The sequence below is a fragment of the Pleurodeles waltl genome, chromosome 9 (genome assembly GCF_031143425.1).
Source record: "Pleurodeles waltl isolate 20211129_DDA chromosome 9, aPleWal1.hap1.20221129, whole genome shotgun sequence".
NCBI lineage: Eukaryota > Metazoa > Chordata > Amphibia > Caudata > Salamandridae > Pleurodeles > Pleurodeles waltl.
In genome coordinates, this window is record NC_090448.1 from 961949945 (window position 1) to 961972992 (window position 23048).

General features: G+C 44.5%; 1 protein-coding gene across 2 annotated transcripts in view; it reads right to left on the bottom strand.

Annotated features, from left to right (window-relative positions):
- Positions 1 to 23048, bottom strand: part of MOK (MOK protein kinase) — a 401862-nt gene that overhangs the window by 257277 nt on the left and 121537 nt on the right. The gene's annotated exons all lie outside the window — the stretch shown is intronic.

The window sequence follows — 23048 nt, forward strand, 5'->3', positions numbered from 1 at the left end:
GCGCATGGCCTTGTGAAACTCCTTTAATTGAGTGGAGGCCACTCCGGCCTTTGGAAAGGGAGGAAGGTGCATAGTCAGCCCTGGCAAAGATTCTGCTGAAGCGTGCTGTTCCCGAGTTGCCTTGTCGAATGACGGGCGACGTGAAGTCGAAGACCGTTTGGACTTCTTCTTCTTCTTCTTCTGCCTCTTCCCTGAGTGCCCGGAGGACCTCGAGTGGGATGAAAAGGACTTGGGGTTCCTGTAGCGGTCCCGCGACCTTCTCCTTGACTGGGACCATGACCTCCGAGGAGTCACGCCTGTTGATGTCGCGCTTGAGACACCAAAGGCATACCTGATGGAGAGACATCACACCGATTGAATCCCTTCTTCTTCGAAGTCTTCCTTCAAACAGACAAAAGCACTTGATGAAAAAGTTCTGAAAAGTTTTCTGAAAAGGCCTTTCACAAAAGGCAGAGGGGTAGCTATATGCCAGCTATGCCTTTAACCGGACTGGAAAAAAAGGAAGGGATGTACGCGTGCCTGGGTGGGGCCTTTATAGGCGACCGTGACATCACAGACAGCTCCAATGACCCTGATAATGCCCGGTGGATCTGAACACCACCACCCAATGGCACGCACAGGGATATAGCTCAAAAAAGTTTGGGATTACAAGCTGACGCCTGGGAATTCTAAAGATAAGGAATCTGCAGCTAGAAGTATCTATCAGATAAATAAATCTTAGAAGGCCTAGGCCCCAGGGGATCTGGTCCTTGGGGCCATAACCGGCCGGGGAGGGGGCATGCGGACCTGTGTCCAACTACCGCGGTGCATGGTCAAAGCCTGTGCCCAGCGTGGGGTTAGGGCTGTTGGAAGAAGGGACTGGCCGCAGGACACGGTGGGGTTAGGGCTGTTGGAAGAAGGGACTGGCCGCGGGCAACCCACACTGTGCACGGCCGAAGGTGGTTGAAGGGGTTGGCCCTGCGGCTAACAGATGCCGCGGACAGCCAAAGGCTGTGCGCAGTGGTGGTTGGATTAACATATAGTAATGAGTTATAGTTATCTTAGGGCAGAGCAAAAAAGCACCCACAGATCCGACAAAAATGTAAAAAAGTGCAGGATCCTGAGCTTGTTTCAGGGAAGCCTCTGGGTGGGCCAGGTCCCAGGGAGTTAGGATTTTGAAAGGGAGGGATCTGCCTGCCCCCTCTTCTCCCCCGGAGGCCGGCACCTTCCCAGGGCTTTAAATAAAATGAATGCAAAGGCTGTGCGCAGTGGTGGTTGGATTAACGTATAGTAATGAAAATTACTTTACGTTAAAAAACCACAGAAATTCACACAAAAAAAAACAAAGGTTACAGGCACATTATATTTGTGAAATAGAAATTTTAAAAAACATAGAAATTCAATTTAAAAAACAAAGGTTACAGGGACATTATAGTTAGGCTCACATTTTAAATGTACAAAACCATAGAAATTCACCTGTTATAGTTACAGTTATTTAAAGTAACTATAACTCATGCCCTAGGATAACTATTACTCACGCTATGTACGGCTAATTACCCCACAAATGACAGCACTCATGGTATATTTGATAACATCACTGATAATCTCAGTTTAACATCTGCAGTAAAATATATGATCTGTTAACTACGCATGGCAGTGGCGCGAGTTATAGTTACCTTAGGGCAGAGCAAAAAAGCATCCATGGATCTGACAAAAATTAAAAAAGTGTGGGCTCCTCCGCTCTGCGCTTGTTTCAGTGAAGCCTCTGGGTGGGCCAGGTCCCAGGGTGTTAACATTTTAAATGGGGGGATGCCCACCCCCCCAGAAGACCGGCACCTCCCTGGGTCTTTATATACAATGGATGCTGGGAGCTCACGCCCCCCCACCTCTTCCCCAGCCTCCCCGGGGCACAGTTAGAAAAATAACAAATGAAGTGCGGGGCGCTCAGCCCCCCTGCAGCCCTGGGGAACGCCACCTCCAGGGGTACAATTTCTAATCTAATACGGAGGACTGTGCGGCAGCCCTAGGGACCTATTAATAAGATTGAATGTGAAAATGATATTGTACTTAGTTGTCCTGCCTATAAATTCAGGAAGGGCCATGTGAGTGCAGGTATAGCTACCTTTCTAAGTACAAATTAAGGATGGTCTTACAGCTTGATCCACCCCCTGTCCAATCAAGCACAATGGCTAAAGGTTATTGGAAATATAGCCACAAACCCTGAACACCTTTCTTTACTTCTGTTCAATGTACATTTGTCACCAGGTACAAGACATCTGTAGGAAAACTGGGATGATTGCAGAAGCCCCCTTACTTTTTGCCCCCATTTTTCACTCATACTGGCGTTTTTCTGACTCTGATGGTACCCTGGGCGCTGCTAGACAGTCCCAGAGCATGTGCTCTGATTCAAATGGTATATGCAAATTAGGCTAATTATAATTGGCTGTACCAACCTATCTAGAAGTCCCTAGTATATGGCAGGGCATGTAGGTTTAGGGACCCCATCATAGATAGTACACCCATAGGTGCAGCTGTTCCCCATGGCATTTTAAAAGTAGGCCTGCCTTGCTGGCTGCTTTTAATTAAAGTTGACCTCAAGTTCAACTTTGGAATTAAATGTACTTCCAAAGTCCTGAGCTACCTTATTTTTTACATATAAGTCACCCCTACGGTCTGCCCTAAGTGTCCCCATGGTTGGGTGCAGTGTAACTATAAGCGGGGACTTTATAAAAGATGTTTTATAAGCCCTGGTGAGGGAAAATCGCCAGATTTGTTTTCCCCATTGTAGTGAATGGGCTTCACAGGCTAACATGGACAGACTTTACTTTAAAATAATGTCTTATTTTCCATATGAAGGAGCTAATACAGCAAGTTTAGTACCAAATTAAAAGTTATAATGAATCCAACAACTTGCCATTGTTGAATGTAATATAACTTGTACCTTGAGAGAGTTTTAGAACTCTTGCTAAAAGTTACCAACTTCAGCCCTGTAGTGCCCTTCTCTAATTGGTCAGCCTCTAGCAGCCTGAGCCAGGCTGCCTTGATGAGGTGTGAAGTGGCCTGGGCTAGAACAAAGGAAGCATCTGGTGTGAGGAGATCTGTCTCAACAGATGGTAGAACAGGATGGGGGAAAGAGCATCCAAAACTGGACTTCAAAGGAGAGAAGGAAATTTGGGACAGCAACAGGACCTCCCCAATTTCCTGCAGCCCCAGACAAACAGGTGCCCCCTGATTAGGTTAAGAGAGGGATGTGTTAAGGCAAATTTAGCCATGCCAGTAGGTCGACTCAGTCAGATCTAAACAATAAAATTACATTTTTGCCATCTTGATGAAGCTATCAGAGTAAGATCCCACACCACCTTACAACAAGAATTTGATTTTGTGCGACAAGATCGCAGAACCAATCACAGACTATGGAGAGGCAGAAGCAGGGCAAGAGCAAGAGATCGAGGAAGAATAGACAAGGAGGCAAAAGAAAGTTTTGTCACAGGACAAGTGAAAATGACACACAGCAACAAACACTATTAGACGATAACAGGACCATTGTTAATCTTTCTACCGTTGAATTGGATACTGAAGCTGTTAAGAACTTGTCTTTGGGTTTGTCGTTCTGTGATACCAATCATTTCAATTATGTCCAAGCTAGAATTGATTTGTTTCTTTTTATTAGAAAATTGAAACTGATGAAATTACATAAATTGAAAGGCGATAAACGGTATGGTTCTACTCTACTGTATAGTTCTGGTACCAAATCTAATCTGTTGATAGAAGATATCACCTTAGTGAAAGAATTGTGGGAATTGGAGGAGAATGCCTCTATTGCCATTGATGAGTCTCTAATAATACAGACATTAGAGAATGAAGGGGTAACTGTTGATCAGGAAGGAGGTTCAAAGTTAAAACTTAAATCGAAAACAAACCCACCTTATATTGGTGACCTGATGAATCAGTCTCTGAAAATGAATCTAAGAATTCAAGCGGTTACAGAATTTAAATAGTCACAATTTTAAACGTAAACCCACCAGTTACACAGTTAGTACTTTCCAGAAATTAAAGAACAATTCAGAAATTGTTATCCGCAGTTCAGATAAGGGCGGTAATACTGTAATTTCGGCTGTTAATGACTATATGGAAGAGGCATATAAACAACTTAATGATACAACTGTCTATAAGAGAGTAGATATTAATTAGGCCATTATAGTGAAACAAAACTTTGATAGAAAACTGTGTGAATGGAAAGATCAGGGACTTATTAACACTGATGATTTTAAAGGTTGATTATCCTTAACTCCCTGTCTTTTATTTGATTCCCAAAATTCATAAATATGCCCAAAAACCTCCAGGAAGACCAATAGTAGCCATACAAGGAAGTCTTTTTGAGTTTGTTTCTCAATATATTGAAGTATTTTTGCAACCCCTTGTGACACGTTTACCTTCGTATCTTAAAGATACCACAGAATTTTTACAAAGAATATTCGATGTAAGTTGGGAACCCAATATGCTCATCATGACTTTAGATGTCTCTGCCTCTATACTAGTATCCCTCATAACGAGGGAGTTAGATCAATCGAATACTTCTTAAGAGCAAGATCTGTTAAATTTTACAAGCCTAGCAAGATGTTAATTGAAATGATTAATTGGTGCTTGAATCACAAAATTTTCTTTTTTAATAATGAGATTTTTGAGCAACAATGCAGGACTGCAATTGGAAGTTGCTTTGCTCCAAGTTATGCGAATTTGTACATGGGGTGGGGGGAAGAACATGTACTTAACAATCTCCCTTTAGATCAATGGAATCAACACATTGTCCTGTGGTTGCGTTATATAAATGATATTTTTGTTATATGGCAAGGCAACAAGGACAGTGCTAGATCATTTATCCAACAGATCAATATCGATGATTTAAATTTAGAATTTGTTTGGAATATTCACACACGTGAAATTGAATTTCTGAATGTTAAGATTGTTATCATTAATGATAAGTTACAAACCACTATGTATCGTAAACCAACCGCAGGTAACAGCATATTGCATGCGACCAGTTCCCATCCCGTTCCGCTTAAGGAGAGTATTCCATTTGGTGAATTTTTACGAGCCAAAAGAATTTGCAGTACTCAAGAGTTTTTTGATAACACTCAGAGTGAAATAAAAACAAGATTGAAAGAACTAAGTTATACATACAGACCCCTTACAGGCGCCATTAAGAAAATCCATGGCTGGTCTAGAGATTCACTTCTGTTTAACTCCAGTGATAAATTGACAAAAAAGAAAGAAATAAGATCTAGTGTGGTTAGATTTATTACCACATACAATACTGCACATCATCAGATTAGAAACATTTTACGCAGGCACTGGCACATATTACAGAGTGATCCGGTCATAGGCAAAACGTTATCTAACACTCCGTTAATAACATATAAAAGAAGTAGGTCTATGCGTGACATTTTAGTCAAAAGTGATATCAGGACTGATCATATGCGACAAGGTTGGTTGAAACAAGAAGATGGATTTTTCAAATGTTCGAAATGTAAAGTGTTTAAAAATGGGGATAATATGAAATTCTTAAAGCAAGGAAAGAACGTTCTTCATACCATTAAGGGACATCATACATGCAAAAGCGAATATGTTATATACATTTTAAGGTGCAGTTGCCCAAAAATGAATGTGGGTAGTACTAAGTTGCAGGCGTATAAACGGATTGTACAGTATCTTGGAGCTATACACAATAATGATGAAACATATCCAGTCGCACAACACATGGACTTATGTCACACAGATAATATTAACAATATTAAAATCAGTATTATTGATGGCATTTCCAACGATATTAGAGGAGAAAATAGAGAATTAAAATTGCGAATGTTGGAATCCAAATACATAATTAAGTTAGATGTTAAGGAACCTAATGGGTTGAATATACAAGAAGAATAATCACTACATATATAGTAGGATATTGGGGCATTGAGGCATATGTTGTCATTACGTGTGAAGCTATGCAGCTATTAGAATTAATTCTATATTTATTCTTGAATTAAGTCAAATGCTAAGAAACCTAATGGGTTGAATATACCTGAAGAATTATCAATGCATATATAGTAGGATATTAGGCCATTGAAGCATATGTTGTAATTATGTGTAAAGCTATGCAGCTATTAGAATAAATTCTGTATTTATTCGTGATTCACTGTTTCATTTTATTTTATTCAATGTATTTTATTTTATTTCATGCTACACAATTCCAAATTGTGTTATGATTTAACAATAGCAAATTTTTCATTGTGTAACCGTTGAGTATCGTTATACATTGGGTGTTTTCGTGGCACTGTTTATTTATTTATAAGTGTCTAAATGCTAAATGAAAAGTATTTTCAGAATTTTTCCATCACAATATGTTGGTTAGCAATCATATTGAGCAGATTGTTATATTGGATGTGTTTTTTAGTAAGTGCAGACTATAATTCTGAAATCATGTGATCACATTCGAGGTATAAATGTGAAATTCAATATGTCGACCGCAAGGTTGACAAAGGCGGTGTAATGCCGAAACGCGTCCCGCTACGCGCCATTAACTAAAATAAAAACATTTCACAGTGCTTTTGGAGTGCCTTTCACCTTCTTTGATGATTGAAGGCAAGTGAGGATTCGAGACACGTAGGCGCGCGTCATGTTCGGCACCCCCGGCGTTCAGGAGCAGTCGAGCATGCAGGACCAAGTGCGGATATATATATATATATATTTTTTTTTATATATTTAAATAAATAATATATATAAAATACAGTTTCTGTTTATATAAATATATATATATATATATATATTTTTTTTTAAACAAAAATGTACATTCTAACTAAGACAGTAATCAAAGTCTTGGTATGACCAGACAGGCAATGGGGAGGCAGGAGGGACTGTGAGGAATCCACAGGTAGCTACTGTGTCCTCCATAAAAAGCATTACCGAAGGCAAGTAACTTGTTCTTCTGATGGATACAACTACCTGAATCTTCTGAATAGGATCCCAAATCAGTCCTGCACTCGGAGGTGGGTGCCCGACTGGTCAAACCAAGAAGTCCTGCAAAACAGATCAGGCAAAATGGCCATCCCTCCTAACTTCCGAGTCTAAGCAGTAATGCTTTGCGAAAGTGTGGAGAGAAGCACAAGTTGCTGCCTTACAAATATCAACAACTGGTACCCCTCCAGCTAAAGCTGAAGTGGCTGACTTAGCCCTGGTGGAATGGCCCCAATAGCTTCAGGAGGAACCTTCTTTGCTAGCGAATAACAAATCTTTATGCAAAGAATGACCCACCTTGAAAGAGTTCTATTGTGGACGACTTTGCCCTTCATTTTGCCCACATATCCAATGAAGAGTTGATCATCAATTCTAAAGTCTCTCATCCTCTCAATGTAGAAACTCAGAGCCCTTCTTGGATCCAAGCAGTTCAGTCTTTCCTCCTCCTTCGAAGGATGAGGAGGTGGGTAAAAGGACGAGAGTGTTATAGATTGTCCTAGATGAAAGGGAGTAACTACTTTAGGAAGGAAAGCTGCCCTGGTTTTCAGCAACACCTTGTAAGCATGAAAGTTTGTAAAAGGAGGATTCACACTAAGAGTCTGAACGTCACTCACATGTCTAGCAGACGTAATGGCTGTTAGGAATACAGTTTTTAAAACTAAAAGCCTCATCGGGCAAGTATGCTTAGGCTCAAACGGTGAACGCATCAAAAAAGTTAGAAATAAATTTAAATCCCACTGAGGCATTACAAACAGAGTAGGAGGAAACTTGTTAGTTAACCCTTTAAGGATCCTAAGAACCGTAGGGTACTTAAATAAGGAAGGCTGCTCAGGAAGGAAAAGAAAAGCCGACAGCGCTGATAAATAGCCTTTCACTGTCGCAACTGTGTAACCCTTCTGTGCCAAAGAAAGAGCAAAAAGCAGAACACCATATAAATGGGCCTTTAGGGGATCAATTTGTCTCTCTCCACGCCCAGCAACAAATTTTGCCCATCTGCCGGCTTAGATAGTCTTGGTAGAGTGTCGCCTGGCCGATAAGATAACATCTTCCACTTCTGAAGGGAGAGAAAAGGAACTCAGATTGCCCTGTTCAATCTTCAGGCATGTATGTGCAGGTTCTGGAGGTGGGGGTGTAGAACCTGCCCCTGCGACTGTGAGAGGAGATCTACCCTGTGAGGGAGACAGAGCGAATGGCACAATGAGAGTTGAAGAAGGTCTTCAGGACTACTAAAATGACCTGAGCCCGAGCTTGGCGAACCTTCCTCAGAACTCGAGGAATCAAGAGTATGGGAGGAAACACGTAAAGCAGTTGGTCGCACCAAGACAGCTAAAATGCATCCCACAATGCCCCTGCGGTGGATACAAGAGGCTGCAGAACGACGGGCAGTGTGCATTCTCGCGAGTGGCAAACAGGTCTATCTGAGGAACTCCCCACATCCGGAAGACGTGAGGAACTACAATCCGGATGAAGACCCCACTCGTGATCGGTCAAAAAATGCCGACTGAAACTGTCCACACATACGTTGAGAACTCCGGCCAGATGGTTTGCTACTAAGCAAATAAGATGGTCCTGTACCCAGGACCAGAGCCGCAGAGCCTCTCTCCAGAGAAGGTACGACCACATTGCGGTATTGTTGTCTGTCAAGACTTGAACTGACTGACCGCAAATGGACGGGAGGAAGGCCTTGAGAGCCAGACGTATCACCCGCAATTCTAACAGATTGATGTGAAACATCTGTTCTACTGGAGACCAAAGGCCTTTGATCTCCAGGTCCCCAAGATGAGCTCCCCACCCTAGAGTGGAAGCATCCATTATGACTGTGGTCACTGGAAGTGGAAGACAAAACGTCCTTCCTTGAGAGAGGTTGCTGTCCACCATTATAGATCCACTGCAGTGTCTCTGGAGATTGTTATGGACTCCTCGAGTTCCCCTTTGTTTTGAAACCACTGCTTGCGGAGGCACCACTGGAGAGCCCTCATGTGCCAACGTGCATGAGTGACCAACAGAATGCAGGAAGCAAACAGACCGAGCAGACATAGGACCTGGAGGACTGAAACAGCGGCTCCCTTTTGAAACACTGGAATCATTGCCTAAATGTCCTGAATCCTCTGTGGAGAAGGATAGGTCAGATTCAATGTTGTGTTTCCATTACTGCCCTATGAACAGGAGGCGCCGAGAGAGCTCCAGGTGATTCTTGGGCACATTTACCGTAAAGTCCAGGTTGAACAACAACTGGGTTGTCACCTGCAAGTGATGCAGCACAAGCTCTGGGGACCCGGCTTTAATAAGCCAATCGTCCAGGTAAAGGAATACAGAAATTCCCTTCCTTCTGAGGTCCGCTGCAACCACTGCCATCACCTTCAGGAAGACCCGAGGTACTGAAGTAAAACCAAAAGGAAGAACCGCAAACTGGTAGTGTTGCAAACCTACCATGAACCAGAGATACTTCCTGTGTGACTTCAGAATAGGGATATGAAAATAAGCATCCTGTAAGTCAATAGACACCATCCAGTCTTGCTTGTTCAACGCAAGAAGCACCTGTGATAGGGTCAGCATTTTGAACTTCTCCTGCTTGAGGAATCAATTCAAAATCCTCAGATCCAGGATAGACCTCAATCGACCATCCTTCTTGGGAATCAGGAAATACCTTAAATAACACCCCTGACCCTTTTCCTGTTCCGGAACCAACTCCACTGCACTTTTTAACAAAAGGGCATGTACCTCCTGCTGAAGCAACAGAAGATGCTCTTTGGTGTAAAATGAATGACGGGGAGAGAAGGGGGGAGGAAACTCCCAAAAAAGGAAGGGCATATCCTTTTCCCACTATACTCAGCACCTAAGAGTCTGATGTAATTAACTCCCACTAGTGGAGAAAATATAATAGCCTCCGCCCTATGGGTAAAACATGCTTGTATATGGAGTAAAAAGTAGGGCTGCTTTCCTTGTTGGACTCCCCCAGAGGTTGATGATGAAGCAGAAGGCTGCTGTGTGGCTCCCTGCTGTGTAACTCTCCCAGGCCCCTACAAAACCTATAGAGAGGGTTGGTAGGCTGCTGAACATTGGACTGTAGCCTTCTACCAAAATACGACCCACGGCCAAATCCTCTGAATCTCCGAAAAGATCTAAAGGTTGCAGATGATGATGCCTCAAAACCAAAGATTTTTGCAGTAGCCTTGCTTTCTTTAAATCTTACCAAGGGTGAGTCTGCCTTAGCCCCAAACAGCTTTTCTCCATCAAAAGGGAGGTCCATAAGGGTAGTCTGAACATCAGAGGAGAAACCAGAACCATTGAGCCACGCATGCCTCCTAGTTGCTACGTAAGTGCCCATGGCTCTAGCAACTGAGTCTGCAGTGTCCAAACCCGATTGGATGACCTGCTTTGCTGCTGCTTGACTGTCCTGAGGGAGTTCATTAAAGTGTCCTTGCACATCCTCCGGCAATTTCGGTAGAACTGCTTTTGCTATGTCCATTAGGGCATAGATGTATCTCCCCATCACACATGTAGCAGTTAGAGATTTCAAGGCCATGCTACCAGAGGAGAAGCACTTCTTAGCTGTGTACTCCATCCTTTAGACTCCCTATCGGATGGAGTAGTAGGGAATGAACCAGGAGCAGACCGCACAGAACAAGAGGCCTGCACCACCAAACTCCCAGGTGTTGGATGCTGTGATAAGAACTGAGGATCTCCTGGAGCAACTCTGTACCTCCTTGCCACAGTTTTGGAAACCGCCAGTGTTGTAACAGGTTTCCTTCAAATTTCTAAAATGGGATTAGTGAGGGCATTATTGAAAGGGAGGAGAGGCTCAGAAGATGTAGCCGATGGATGCAATACCTCAGTTAAAATATTTGTTTTCGTCTCTGATGCAGGAAGTGGTAAGTCCAAAAATTCAGCAGCCTTTTTCATCAGCCTGAGGTAAGAAGCTGCCTCTGCCATGAGTTCACCTCCAAGGGATGAAAATTCCCACTCAGGGGATGTATCCAAACCACTAGCAGAGTCTAGGCCCTGAAATTCACCTGTAAGCTCTGGAACTTCTCCATCCTCCAATTGTTGTTCTCGATACTCTTGCTCTTCTAAGAGTCTCAAGGCCCTCCTTCTCGATCTCAGTCCAGACTCCAAGCGCGGCGTCGACAGAGAGTTAACCGACGTCAACTTCAAAGTAGAAGATAGCTCTGGCGGAGAAGGAGGCGAATCCACACTCCGTGCTGATCGGGATCCATCCGGCAACGGTATCGACTCAGTTAGCACTGCTGGCACCATCATTTAGGGTAGAGGTGGCGATGTCATTGGTGCCGAACCAGTACCTTTACATGGAAGAAAGGGTACAAATGGGGCCTGCTTGTATGGCGCCGGCGACCCCAGTGTGAATGGCAACGAACCCGTGGGATCAGCAGGTGCACCGAGGGGGCCATAGGTCTGTTAAATATGTTAAACATAGCATTGAGGAATGGAGATGGATCTGCCCCCTGAGGCTGGAAGGCAGGAAACCCTTGCTTCACTTGAGGTGGTTGGACTGGATCCGATGCTTGTACATTTAACTCATGAGTGGGTGCAGGAGAAAAATGAGCCATTGGGCTTTCCGAGGACTCGGAGATCTCAATTAAAGTTGGCACCCGAGAAGCCTGTGGACTCTGAGACTGAGAGGACACTGTAGGGCTGACCTCCCACGCCGTGTGGCGCCATCTCGGAGACAAGGACTGATCTCAGGGCGAACAACGTTGTGATTCATGTAGTCGGAGTCGCTTATGAGATTTCAAGGATCTATGCGACAAAGTGTCCCTTGCCTTTGATCTTTGGTGACCTCTCTGCTATTTCTTAGCTTTTGCCAAGAAAAACGTTGCCTCTCTTTCTTTCAAAGCCTTCGGGTTCATCCGCTGGCAGGACACGCACCCCTCAATGTGGTGATCCGAGCTCAAGCACCAAAGGCAATTTTCATGCGGATCTGTCACCGACATGTGACCCCCGAACTCGCTACAAGGTTTAAATCCCGGTGGAGACATTGTAGCTCTCTAAAACAATTCCCTCAAAACAGTAACTACCAAGAGGTAGGAAAAAAACCTTGGCGCCAAAGCCGTGGAAAAAAGGGAACTGACGTCAGTACGCTGCCGAGGACGTCTTATGGCTCTGATGACGTCAGACGGAGTAGCGTGCGGAGTTGTGCTATTGTGACATCCCCATTGATGTGAGGTGCTAGGAAGAACATTTCCATTGAATGCTGGCGCATTGGGAGAATTCATAAGGGGAGGAATCCACAGGTAGTTGTATCCATCAGAATAAGCTTGTTCACTTTCACCATAACACTGGCCCGACTGACCACAGATGGAACAGTGTCAGGTCACATAGTGCACACATTTGTGCTTGGAACAACATAGCAGCCACACAGCACCTAACTGTAATGACAGTATTTACAGACCTTCTGTCTTGCCTGAGTGCCATTTGAAGTACTGCTGTATCAGATGTGTCCTGTTGTCCATATACTCCTCCTCCTCATCACTGTCTTCAGTGTCCTGTGCTGCCACAGGTGCATTCTCTTCACCCTCCTCCTGCAGGAATGGCACACGGCGTCTGAGGGCCAAACTGTGCAGCATGCAGCAAGCCACCACTATCTGGCGGACCTTTCCAGGTGCGTAGAGTAGGGATCCACCAGTTACATGGACGCACCTGAACCTGGCTTTCAGTAGCCCAAAAGTAAGTTCAATAATCCTCCTGGTACGCCCATTTTCTTCATCGTACAGATTTTCTGCCCCTGTCCTTGGATTCCTCACTGGTGTCAACAGCTAGGACAGGTTTGGGTAGCTGGAGTCACCTGGAAGTAGTGAGAGACACACATTACTCATGTACAATGGCACAGAATATGACTTCAGGAGGCATACAGTGACATACATTGGGTGAAAACTCAAGCTCACCTATGAGCCACACTCTCTCCCTCTGTAGTGGTGCCATCACCTGTGGGATGCTGCTATTCCTCAACACATAGGCATCATGCACAGATCCAGGAAACTTGGCAGTAATGTGGGAGATGTATTGATCTGCAAGGCACACCATCTGGACATTGATTGAGTGGTAACTCTTCCTATTCCTGTAGACATGCTCAATTGTCCTGGAAGGGACCAAGGCAATATGGGTCCCGTCAATGGCCCCTATCACATGTGGTATGTGTCCCATGGTGTTGAATCCAGCCTTCACAGTGGGCAAATCTCCACTCTGGGGAAATGAGATATAGCTGCTCATGCGTGTCAGCAAGGCAATCAAAACTATTTTAAGCACATTCAAAAACGTTGCCTGTGACATTCCTGCAACCAAGCCCACAGTCACCTGGAAAGAACCACTTGCCAGGAAGTGGAGCACTGACAGGACCTGTACTGCAGGGGGTATTGCTGTAGTGCTACGGATAGCAGGAATAAGATATGCCTCCAATTGTTGACACAGTTCAGTAATTGTGGCCCTGTCCAGACGATAGGTCAGTATGATGTGCCATTTCTCCTAGTAACCCAAACATGAGAAGTGTGTGACTACAGGAGGGATGGACACACAATATCACAGTACACAGAGCAGTCACATCCAATATACTCCCACAAGATTGTAAAATGCACTGGTGTCCTCTACATGCAAACGGGCTTCCTCATAATACCAATACTTTTCATTAGCCATTGTGTCCCACAGATATAGTCGGAGTCGTGTGTCGTGATTACTAGTATCTCATTTTAAATGTCCTGTCAGCTACTCGTCTGCAAGCAGTGCACTGGTATGAGATCTATTTTGAGTGGCAGAGTCTACAAGCAAAGCAAAGTTGTAGTGGACTGGAATTGCCTTGGTGTGTACCATTGGTACCTATGACGCACATTAAATTGACCGCCATGGGTACCTGCTTTAGGAACTGGCAACTGCCAGTCCTGTATGCAGGGACAGGTGGAAGTGACCTCACTCCACCGGCGTTTGGCGTCATGGCAGAAGGCGGTCAGCACCGCCGTGCAACTACTCTTTGGTTAAAATGGAGGTCTATGGAGCACAGGAACCAATGATGATCACCACCGGCGGTGGCGGTGTTCATCGCCACGGACGTGACCGCCATTTTCTCTATCCCACTTGACTGGATTCCTGACTCTCAACACATCAACATCTCCTCTGCGTGTGCTGCTGTGTCCTGTGTCTGGAACCCGCGATGGCCTGTGCTACAGGGGATAGCCTTCACATTGGAGTAATCGGAGAAGCTTGTGGATGGGATCCTACCCTTGTATGGACAGTTGTATGGGCCTTCAGATCAACAGGTGAGCCCCTTTTGGGTACTTTGGATGCAACATGGCTGAATGGAGATGTATGTGTGTGCTAGCAGTGTGTCATTTGGGTAGCGTATTTTTTCTGCATGCAATGTGTCTTCAGAGGTATGAGTCATGTGTGAGGTTAATGTGGGATCTATGCATTATGTAAGCCATTGCTGTAACAGAATGGAGTGTTGAGTTCATGGTGTCCTTTCGTCTGTGTTCCCTATGCAGGTCAACGCCCATCAGAAAAAAGAGTTGTGGCGTGCCATCGCCAAGGACGTGTGGACCCTGGGGGTACACATTCGGCAGAGCACCCAACGCAGGAAGAGGTGGGAGGACCTGCAGCGCAGGGCCCGGAAGACCGCAGAGACCCAGTAGGGGACGTCCTCCCAACTAGGGAGGGGTGCCCGTCGGACCCTGACCCCCATAATGGCCTGCATACTGGTGGTGGTCAATCCGGAGTTGGATGGGCACTTGAGGGTAGCACAGCAGCCACAAGGGGGTGAGTACACACTGTGTGGAATTCTTTCTTGAGGTCTGTCATGTTGAATGGGTGCAAGTTTCTAGTCAGTGGATGCCCCAGTATGTCGGTTTATCTGATCTTGGAGAGTCCTGCTTACAATGTAGAGAGGTATGTACATTTGGTATTGGCAAGTAGCTGGCATACAATGGCAGATATGGCTTAGTGAGTCTCAGTAGGTGTGCAGTAGTAGTATTTGAGTTTGTTTCTGCTGTTGTTCCCAGGCAATGGTTTGGTATTGTGGTTCATACTGCACAGTGTTAGTCCCAGGGAATGATTGTGATATGTATGCCATATGTGCTGCTGTTGTTGTGATGGACCCTGTGCTTTCTCATCCACCCTCTCGCCTTTTCTCATCCTGTCCTTGTGTGCATTAGCATCATCTGGCAAAGGAGCAGGCAAGTGTGGGAGCTGCAGCCCACGGGACACAGAAGGCAGAGTTCACCGACGCTGTGGGGACCAGTGGGTTGGAGGGTGAGAGGAGCACCATGGGGGAAACAGGAGCTACGACTACCGACTCCGATTCCTCCTCTGATGGAAGCTCCCTGGTGGTGGTGGACCCCTCTGGAACCACCCCAGCTACATCATCTTCCACAACCCCCTGTACCAGCACCACCCTACCAGTAGCCCCCCAATGAGCTGCCCGTGCCCACTCACCAAGGGGGGTGGGTGTCTCCTTTGCCCCAGGCACCCCAGGCCCTGCCCCAGTCAGCCCTGCTGCCCTTACTGAAGAGACTATTGACCTCCTGAGATCCATCTCTGTAGGGCAGTCAACCATAGTGAATGCCATCCAGGGGCTGGCATCCCAGATGCAGCAATGCAATTTCTACCTGGGGGGGAATTCACAGTGGCATGGCTGCCCTACAGAGATCGTTTCAGGCTCTGGCCTCCTCTTCAACAGCAGTCAGTGTCCCTGGTTCTTCCATCCCCCCTCCAACTACCTGTTCCCAGTCCCAAAGCCCTCTCCTTCCACCCATCCCAAGCACACAATCAGACCAGCATGCACCCAATATAACAGACAGAACTCATACTGACTAGCAAAGGCACCACAGATCACACCCCAAGCCTACACACAGCCAACACACAGATGCACACACAACAACACCCATTGCCTCCACGGTCGCCCCCTCCTTCTCCTCCTCCTCCTCCTCCCTCACAGCCACATCAGCACTCACACCTGCAAGCACTGCATCATCAGTTCCAGATCCTGGCACCTGTACCACCTTGCCCACAGTCAACACAACAGCAGACACGCAGACTAGCACCCCATTCACCACATACACAGTCACCACTATCACAACCACATGCAGCACACCCATCTCACTTGCAGACACCACCACAACATTCATACACATGTCCTGTTTGTCCTCTCCCACTGCCTGCCCACCCCCCTCCTAAAACACATAAACACTCCCACTCAGACACTCAGCAGCCATCCACCTCACACGGACACTGTACATGCACATGCAACCCAGTCCAGCACACCTATTCCTCCTACAGCCACTCCCTCTGCTTCCACTCCCAAGCCTCCTCCCACAACCCGCCCCATAGTACCAAAGACAATTTTATATGCCTGCCTTGACCTCTTCCCTCCTCCTCCCCCGTCCTGCCCATAAAAGGAAGGTCCTGCTTACCCAGCCCAGTACCGTCAGCTCCCAGTTCACTCATGCCCCCGCTGCAAAACCTGCCACTAAGGGGCACAAGACTGCCACTCCGACCCCCCGCTCCAAGCCCACACCTCCGCCCCCTAAACAAATGAGCAAGGAGCCACCCCTCCCAAACCCAAGTCCAAGGACCCCCCCTCCCAAGAAAATCAACCAAACCTCCCCACCATCCCGTCCCCTGAGGTGCCTGCCTACTATCATCCTGATGTCGCTGCCCAGTAGAGTGACTTGGCCTGTCAGGAGTCAAGTTGGGCCTTGGACGTTGCCCTATGAACTGGACTGAACATTGGACTGGCCAATGAACCTTTGTGTATATAGTTATCTTATTATGCACGCTATTCCCACCGGAACACAGTGGTTGGCCCAAAGGTATATGTCCTGGCTTTCTTCACTTCTGGCTTATGTTGTTGTTGGACTTCTCTGCAGCTTGTTCTCAGTGTGTGGTATGTGGTGTGTGATGTGCATGTGGGTGTGTCACTCTCCCCTCCCTCCCTTGTGTGCTAGGCGGCTGTACTCACCGTCTTTGTCGGCGTTGCTGCTTCTGGACTGCCATTGCATGGTACAGCATTGGCAGGGCTTCAAGTTCGGGATCCATGCACGTCTGCGGACTCCTCTGTGTCCCTGGAGATGAGGGTCTTCTTTATATAATTTGTTTCCACCAGGCTTTTCGTGGCGGTGGTCCCGCCCCAGAAAGCCTGTGGGTCTGCTATGTCATTTTATGGTGGGCGAGCAATGGTGTTCCACCAGCCTGAAGAAGTCAACCGCCCTGGTCGGTGGGCGGACCGCACTGGCGGTTCAGGTGGTACTTTGGCTGTCAATGGGAGGGATCACTGCCATGGTCATAATTTGGCGGTATTCACCACCAGTATTGCGATGGACCTACTGCCTCGCCGATGTGGCGGTCAGGTCATAATGAGGGCCTTAATCTTTAAAAAATTCATATCTCCGGTTTCTTTTATTGGATTTTTGGGCCATATGTACGAACACATTTTCCCATTGACACAGAATGGGAAAAACCCTTTGCTACATCTGGCCCTTTGTCGTTTTAGTGTCATTTTAAAGATAAAAATATAATCTACTTTTATAAATTGGTGTGGAATTTTTATTTTGTTGATATTAAATGTTTTACAAACTTGTCTCCTAAATTAAGCCTAACTGCTAATTGCCAAGCTACTAAAGGTTGATCCAGGATTAATTTATTGAGACCTTGACTGGACCTAGTGGGGGTTTGTGGCCTATTAATAAGGGTAGGTACGCATTACAACAACATCTCTCTGATTACATTTATATTGTCATTTATATCTCAAACCAATTAACAGGAAACCTGTCACCATACAATGTTGTTCAATTCACCATACAATGTTGTACAATTCAAGTATACAAAAAGTGGAACCAAACTTCAACCGACTGATGAGCCCATAAGAAGGGTGAAACTGGTCCCGGGTTGCTTGTGTTCAAGGAGATGCTGGTTTGGCAGTTTGGCCTGCACTCTTCCTATTTAAGCAGGGTCAAGACTGATTTGCATGCACCTGAGTCCAAGCTGAGGTAGCATGGTCTGCAAAATAACAATGGAGTGGGATGCAGCTTGAGCAACTGCCAACATTAATTCAAGCATTCTGACCATCACTTTTTTGTATACTTTAATATAATTTTGTTATGGATTTTAACACTAAAGTCACTAATCATGTAATTACAATCTTTTATGATAAGGAAAGAGAGGAAGCTTTTGATACACTAATAGACCAAATTTGTCAGAATTGATACTAGCAAGGCATGTTAATTTTAGCTTTTCTAAGGGAACATGATTGTCTTTTTATTAGCAGTAGACTCAGGTTATGCCTGCCAACCGTCCTCATTGTTGTAGGTTGGGGTGTAGGTTGGGGTCATCTATCATAGATTACGTAATAACCTCATACCATACTTTTTGTCTGCTGTCAAATTTGACTAATATTGATAAAGGTCTATTTTGATAAAAATATAGTATCTTTTGTTTTTCCACTTTAAGGTATATTGCCTTGGAACGTGAACGGGGATATGTTTTTTTTTTTTGCGAAAGGTTGTATGCATTGGATTGCAAGAACAGCTTACTTAAGTGAAGGGTTAAAAATGGCAATTGAAGGAATTTCTGAGCCTAAGAGTATGAACTTTATGTGAGATCTTTTTATGAAGGAAAGGTCCCCCAATGGCCTCAGAGCCTAAGATAAAGTTATCTGTGAATAAATCATCATATGAACGTAATCTTACCAGAGAAATAAATAGGCTAATAAGATGTCAATGTATATACTTTTCCTCAATAAGAAGCAAAGTTGATATTTAGGGCTACAATAGTTTTGCCACAATATTTATGAAGACTATATTGTTTCAAAGTTGCGTCTTGGAGACCAGATATTCAGAACTTTTGAGAATAGTTACAATTATGTGACAGCATATGCTTATTACTGTTCCCTGAAATATGGACCTATAATACAAATTATTTAGCAGGATGGGTAGGTGCCTTGTTTAAGCAACGATTTAACAAATATGTAAGGCAGGATAATTATAGGGAATCGAGCTAGGGGCTAATTGATTTGGGGACATCGGAGGATGTGCATTACAGGACAACAACGTGGTGTATGCGTTCAGCAGGAGCTGAGAAGGTACAGGGTTCAAGGAGACTGAGGACAGAGTAGAGGAGATGGAGGAGGAAGGAGGTGCTTAGTAATGGGTATGTGATAAGTTGATAAAGGACTATTGATAGTGTGAGCCAGATGTGGGGGAGTGTAGTGAGCAGGTTACATTGTGAAAATAAAAGGATTTGGAAGATTAGATGGTAGATGTTAGAATGTTTAGAGTTTGTTTAAAACCTCTGAGGTTTTGTATGGTTGTCTTCCACTTACAGAGGAGTTTGTGTATTGATGTCTTTAATACTTAAACAGATTAAATGTTCAATGACTATGCACCAAAGGTTGAGAATTACCAAAGGAGAAGGATAGTGTATATCAATAATCAATCAATCAATCAATCAATAACTTTATTTTGGCTAAAAGCCATAAAAGTATCCAATAAACAGCAAACCATAATCATACAGTAAAGTTTTAAATAGATAAAAGAAAAAGGGTTCCACATAATACATTAAAAAGTGCAAACATTTCTACTGGGTTGAATTGTTAAAACTCAATTGTAAAAACAATGCAGGGCGGATATCAAATTTTAAAATCCTGTGAGCCTATCTTATCTTGGTTACACATGGTGGTCTGTTTCTGTCTAAAGTATTTAAATCTAAAATGAATTGTTAATACACAGGATTATAACAACAATACAAGACTAACATCAGAGTTTCTTTTTTAAAAGCTAAGCCTTCCTGTCTTGATTGCAGAGAGTAGTCTTATTTTGCCTAAAGTGGTTATGGCTATACCAATCAATCAGCAGCATTTTCTCAGGTTCTTGTAGCCCATGCGCTTTGTAGATACCTTGCGACTGCAAAAACTACCTTATCACTTGTGTCACTTGCAAGAATTCGCAGGGACATATTATGTTTCCTTATCCCATTAGTCTACATAGAGGGATAATTTACTTCTTCCTAGACGCCGAATATCTGGGGCAAAAAAACATAAAGTGTGCGAGTGTCTCTGGTTGCTGAGGGCAGAAATTACAAAAGCTCGATTTGTTATCCACCTTGCTCCATCTTGCAGTGAATGTATTAAGTGCCAAAATCCCTAGCCTAAATTTAATAAAAAGGGTTTTAACATAGGGGGGATTGATGTTGTCCATATAGGCCTCAAACTTGGGGCTACATTTGTGGTCTAGAAACTGTAGCGTCCTGCTACCATGGACCTTATTGGTTCAAGTTTGCACCAAGATAAACTCCCGGTAGCACCGACTTATTCGTGCCTTTACTTCCTTTGTTAAATTACAAGGATCTCTCCACACCTCCTCCATTTTGATGAGTTGCCACATATCGCTAATGTATTTAAGCCAAGGGATTTTTAATACACCACCGTCTGCTAAAAGCTCAGCTACTGCTGCTTGGTAGGGGGACAAGTATTCGATGTCCAAAGACGGACCCAGTGCATAAGAGGTCTTAAGGCCTATCTCATTGTGGATCTCGTTTAGGGCTAAGTCAAATCTAAGGGGTGTGAGAGGAGTACTCATCGGTAATCGCAAAAAAATATGCAAGAAGCGGTTTTCCACCGTCGTCAAACAACTAGGGTTGCAGTGCCCCCATAACTCAGCACCATAAGTTGAAGCAGCCACTGCTGCTGCCTTATATACTGTAATGGCAGGTGAGATTTCTCATTCTGAGATATTAACAATTTTACTCCCTATCACAACTGACCTGGGTCGGAGGATGGACAAACTCTTCTCAATCTGTGCCAACCACCATTGGTCATCCGATAGTCTGATCCCCAGATAGTCAAATTGACTAACTCTCTCTACCAATTGTCCTGCTAGAGTCATTTTCCCCCTAAAAGACTTGTGTGGATTGAATGCCATAAATTTGGTCTTAGAAAGATTTATCTCAAGGCCCCTCTTGATGCAAAATTTAGAAAAAGCATTGAGTTCGTTTTGGAGGCCCATTGGGGTTCTTGAGATCAATATGGTATCATCCGCGAACATTAAGATTGGGACAGGAATTCCTGCTAACTTTGGGGCGTCATGGTTACAGTTCATCAGCTGGTCGACCAAACCATTGATAACGAGATTAAACAGAGTGGGGGCCAAGACACACCCCTGGCTGACCCCCATGTCGACAGGTATGGCTTCTGTCAAGTCTCCGCCTTGATACCAGCGTACCTGGGCATGAGTGCCCTCGTGGAGACACCTGATCAATCTCAGCATCTCTTTGTCAAGTTTATAGGTCTCAAGGACATTCCACAATAAGTCCCTTGGGACCATGTCAAAAGCAGCTTTTAGGTCGATGAAGGCCACATACAAGTGGATCTTGTTGAGTGTCAGATATTTCCAACAAAGGAGATTGAGCCTAAAAGCCTGAACTATTGTGCTCACTCCTTTCCTGAAAACTGCCTGAAGATCGGAAAGGATCTGTGAGTCCTCTATCCATGCCTGCAGTCTAGTCAAGACTTGCTTGCAGAAAACTTTTTGGCTAATATCGATTAGACTTATTGGCCTATAGTTGGTTGGTAGTTCCCTTGAGCCCTTTTTAAAAACAGGGATTAGGATTGCTCCTTTTCATGTGGAGGGGAACCCGCCGCCTATCAAAATCTCGTTGCTAAGTGTATTTAAATATAAGGACCAGGTTCTGGGTCGGGACAAATACAAATCGCCTGGGATACCATCTAACCCAGGGGCCTTTCCTCTATGTAGCGTTTGGAGAGCCAAAGTTGTTTCTGTTAAGGAAAAAGGATCCAGATCAAATTTAGGTGGAATAACTAACCCCAAAGTAGGTAGATGGGAGGGCCCCTCGGTAGATGGAGGAACAATGGTACTACTAGTTTGAGCCACTCTATACACATTTCCAAAATGTGACACCCAGAGTGCTGGCTGGATTACTGGGTAGGTCTCCGCGTTTTCAGAGGTCCTTTATCTGCCACTAATTTCCAAAACAGTTTTGAGTCCTTTTCTGGAAGAGCGTCTACCAAAGCATTCCAATGTTTAGTTTCCCACTCTTTTTTAGCATTTTTCAGTACTGTTTTGTATGAAGTCCTGGTAACTCTTATCTCTCGATGGCTCCCTACCATCAGTGCTCCCAAAAGCTGTGGTTTAGCCTGTCGGCAGGAGCTAGAGAATCACCTCAAAGATCTATCCCTTGTTTCCACCCGCCTCCTTGCTACCTGAAAATAGGGCCTTAACTGGTTTACCAAGATATTATGCAAATTGATCAAGTCAACTGATACAGAGTCAATGTACTTCAGGGGGAGAAGCCTTGATATCACTACTTTATATATAGATGCCTGGAAATTTGCATCATCTGCCACCATTTTCCACCTCACGTTTTTATAATCGTTTGTTACAACTAGGGTACTACCCTTCACCCGCTTGGTTAGTGAGTTACAATTAAAAGTATAGGTTGAGAAAGATATACAAAGAGCGTGATGGTCACTGTCGTCACGTGGGGAGACTACCATATCAATAAGAGAATTCCAAAGTGAATAGTGTATATCACATTTGGCTTTTAAGATGCAGGCTTCAATAAGGTTGACCGCAAATCTGATTTAGGAATGTAGGCAATGCATCAGGCAAATAAGTGCATTTTGTGATAGGGGTCTTGGATAGGATAGTTGGGTGTCAGTGGAATCAGCTAACATATATATGTTAGATGGCATTTTTATAGGGTTACAGCTTGATGGTGACTATTCTAGTGGGGAAGTATACGAAGACTAGAGAGGGTAATTTGCATCTGGCCTTTATAGACTTGTCCTCAGCATTTGACTGTGTCCTGCATGAAAAGTTATGGGACATCCTAACAAGTATGGGAGTTGAACCAACAATAGTCCACTTTATAAGAGAACTGTATACTGGGTGTGGAGCAAGTGTAAGGTACGGGATGAGAGGGGAATGCACTAAGTCTTTTGGTATATACAAAGGGGTGCGTCAAGGCTGTGTTTTAGCACCACTACTATTTTCATTATATATAAATAACCTAGAAAATGAATTGATAAACAAATGTAAAGATCTCCCACAAAT